Source organism: Sorghum bicolor, chromosome 8, assembly GCF_000003195.3.
Source record: "Sorghum bicolor cultivar BTx623 chromosome 8, Sorghum_bicolor_NCBIv3, whole genome shotgun sequence".
NCBI lineage: Eukaryota > Viridiplantae > Streptophyta > Magnoliopsida > Poales > Poaceae > Sorghum > Sorghum bicolor.
The window spans coordinates 33,593,043-33,597,180 of NC_012877.2; the positions used below are offsets into that span (position 1 = coordinate 33,593,043).

General features: G+C 39.5%; 1 long non-coding RNA gene across 1 annotated transcript; it reads left to right on the forward strand.

Annotated features, from left to right (window-relative positions):
• On the forward strand, positions 566 to 3,086 carry LOC110429618. Its single transcript, XR_002446710.1, has 4 exons — positions 566 to 862; positions 930 to 1,134; positions 2,120 to 2,193; positions 2,875 to 3,086. It is a non-coding gene; the product is annotated as an uncharacterized LOC110429618 (long non-coding RNA).

Genomic DNA, 4,138 nt, shown 5'->3' on the forward strand with positions numbered 1-4,138 from the left:
AGAGAGATCTCGTCTCCTCCGTCGCCGCCCCTCGTCCTAGATGTGGCCGGCACCATCTCCCTCCTCTAGGGCCTTGTTTAGTTCGAAAAAAAACTTTGCAAAATGGATATTGTAGTATTTTTGTTTGTATTTGATAAATATTATCCAATCATGGACTAACTAGGTTCAAAAGATTTGTCTCACAAATTACAGAAAAACTGTGTAATTAGTTATTATTTTTATCTATATTTAATACTTCATACATGCGCCGCAAGATTTAATGTGACGGGAAATCTATTTTTTTTGCAAAATTCTTTGGAAGTAAGGCCTTGTTTTACTTCCAAATTTTTTTGCAAAATAGGAATAGTAGCACTTTCGTTTGTATTTGACAAATATTGTCCAATTATAGACTAACTAGGCTCAAAAGATTTATCTCTTCAATTCCGACCAAACTGTGCAGTTAGTTTTTATTTTCATCTATATTTAATATTCCATATATATGTCTAAAGATTTGATGTGACAAAGAATCTGATAAATTTTGCAAAATTTCTGGGGAAACAAGGCCTAAAAGGCCCAGATCTGGCCGACTGTCTCCTACGTCTAGATCTGACTAGCGCCGTCTCCTTCGTCCGTCCGGAACCATCTCTGTCCCGACTATGGGGATCCGCCTGCGGCCACCTCCTTCCCTGTCCACGACGCTCATCACGCTCGTGGTTGGCTCCCTATTCGTGATCTCGTCAACCATGCGCGAAGACCTCCACCCCCGCAGCTCCTCCCTAGTCCGCAACGGCGCTTCAGATCTATGGCCTCGATCCGGATCTCCTCCCTTTGCTCGACGGCAGCACTGTAGCTGCGGCTCTGAAGGTGGAGCTTCATCTCCTTGGTGAGTGGCCGGTGGACCCTCTCTCCTTCTTGCTATCTCTCCCTCACCCTCACCCTCTTCCTCACAGGTTCATCCCAACGGGGCTGCTTCCATAGAGGCGAGGCGGTGGCGGTGAATCATGGCTGTCGCCTCGGCGGCCTCCTCCGTGCCGTCCAGCGATCTGGTGTGGTCCCAGCATGGCCCCTGATGGTGCAGGTGGTGGCTAGCTTGTCCACACAGAACAAGATCTGGAGGGCATCATCCATCACCATGTCGTGCCCACTCAGAAACAAGTACTCCACCTTTTACACTACCACCTGGCTTGGCTTGTTAGTTATCTGGGACTCTGGGTTCTATTAGTAGCCTGCTCGTGGATGCTACTTAACTAGTCCTGCGGTGGAAGCTCAGGGGGAGTCATACTGTACGTGTACAGGCAAGTTGATGGCTGGTGATTGGTGAATACTGACCAACCCCATTGGGGCACTGTCCATGCATCTATTTGTCTTAGCTGCATGCGTGCTATATAGATCTTATTAGAGCAATGCTTAATTTAATTTGATATACCACTCCTGGTCAATCCCAATAAACTAGTCAAATATTTAACTGTCGAAATATTGGAACCGTTGATTGTGTACGGGTGCAAGCAGCATCTATTTGGGGGTGCCTCAGCACTTCAAAGTGATGAACTAACATCTCAGTAACTCTGCACTTGCGAATTGGCACTCTAGTTTTTAATTTCCTGAAGTATTTTAGGTTGCTCACTTCTAAAAAAAGGTTGCCGAGACCAAATGCTGGGTTCAAACATGATAGACTGCCACTTAACTTTGGTTGATAGTTTGTACACGTGTATCCTGTGTTTTCTTACAACTGTGGGTTCAGCTAGTTGTCAGATTTATGTTTGCTGCAATCCTTGTGGTGTAGGCGGTGACTAATTTTCAGTATTGGGCTATTGGCTCTCTGTTGGAAGTTGTGCAGGTATCTTCAGTCAACTTATATGCTGAAACCTAAGCTTTGCATGTGCTGGGAGCTTTGGTTTTACTGTTTTTTGATGGCTTGTCTCCTAGTGATTCTAGAGGCTATCTTCAGATCCCATGCGCGACTGATGGATTGGAATTTCATTTAGAAGAGATGCCAACGATATTGTTAATTCAGACCTAGATACTAGACTTTGTGGGTGGTTATTAGCTCAACTCTATTTTTAGTTTGTGGGTGGTTATTACCTCAACTCTGTATCTGTTGTCTTAAATTAGTATGCTCATCCAATCTTATTTTGTACAGTTAACATTTCGTGAAGCTGTTGCTTTTGTGTTCTTTGATCGACAAGCATCTACAAGTTGGTGAGGCACCTACCAGTAAGTGAGCTGAACTGAAATCCCTCCGAGTACGAGCTGACTGGTTAGAGTTTGTCTTTTTGCTGTCAGTTAGATAATTTTCGGGTTTAGGAAAACATGGTTTTCAGCTTTTGTTCACTTATGTTCCTGTTGATCATGCAGTTATCATTGCTTTGGGCTAGTGGATATGCCTTTAACTTTTCATGTATTTATTAAATTTTCAACTGTTCTCTTCCTTGTATGGGATATTATTCCTTATGTGTGCATATATTTAGTTTAACTAGATTTTGCCGTTGCTCTATTTTTTAGCCTTTAAAAATCAAATTACTAAAACCATGTGATAGATAAATAGCTGGGGTTGTCATGAATAGTAACTATCATATTATAGTGTTATGTACGACTCTGTAATCAGCTAGTGATTGCTTCCTTCCTTATATGCTCAATATTGCTGCTCTTACTAAGGACCAAAACTTCTAAATCACAATCAATAGTTGCGCTGTCCAAATGATAATACTGTTGAAGGTGCTATTTTCATATTCAGTAGATTTATATACTGTTGAAGTATATTTGCCACCGGAGGTCATCTACTATGTATGCTATGCACCTCTAGACTTAAAAACTACCTACTGTTTTGTAGAAATTGAGTAGAATGGCGTTTCTTACATTTATGTCTTTAATTAATTATGTACTCTTTTGTTGTAGCCTGGGAGCAATTGGCCTACACTGAGCTGAGAGGAAAGGAAGCAGATGTATTTCCATTTATTTTGTAAAGCAAGCGTCACATTTTCATAGTTCTCGTAGATACTATATGTAACACTTACAATTTAACAGACTGTTATGTATTTTGATCGTGAGAACTTCCTGTGAAGTGTGAAATCTGTGTACTGCTGTGAAATATACTATATTGTGAAACATGGGCTTCAGAACTGTACACTGATCTAGGTATCTTTTTTTTTTGCAAATCTTTATCAGAGACACGTCTCAGCTATACGCGTCACTAATGTAGGGTCATCAGTGACCAGTTTTCCCCGTACGCGTCGCAGGTATTTTGCATCAGTGACGCGTTTTCTCAATACACGTCGAAGCTATTTCATATCAGTGACGCGTTTTTTCAATACGTGTCACAGCTATTTCACATCAGTGACACATTTTTTCAATACGCGTCGCCAGGTATCTCACATCAGTGACGCGTTTTCTCAATACGTGTCGCTGTCTGCTCACATCAGTGACGTGTTTTTATGCGTCACTAATGTCTTCACATTAGAGACGTAACAAAAGTGACGCGTTTTTCCTGCGTCACTAATGGTTCTCTGGACGCGTCACTAATTAGCATTTCTGGCATAGTGAAGTATAACACAAGGTTACCAGATTATCATATGTTAACCCTTAGATATTTAATAATAAGGCATTTATTAATTTAATTCGAGAAAGGAGCATAATTACAAGATACTAACAAATTTGCTCAGAAAAATCTACAAAATTTACAGAAGCACATGTATAGTATTGTGACATTCCCATAAAAATTTCAGAGCAAATGCTCATGCCAAATTAAAGATATGCATTTAATATGTGACAAGGTGTTTATTTCATAAATTCAGAAACATGGCTTATAAAGTGTCAAACAATAGATTTCAGATTATTTACAGGTTATCAATACCATAAACAAGTTTATTACCAAAGTAGAGCACCAGCATAAGCACCAATTATTTTATATGATTTACTTAAGAAAATAAGCCAAATTTCAATCAAAAATTACATATCAGAGCTGCATTACTTCAAAAATCATGAAATATTTATCATAGCCTTCTAATACCACACAGAGACTACCATAAAAATTTCATAACAAGATAACAGTATAACAAGAGATATGAATTTATTCATGAATAACAAGATTAAATCCTAATAAATATTTTTCCCACAAAACATGGTTCATTTTATATTTTTATTAAAAACTAGCCATCTCAAG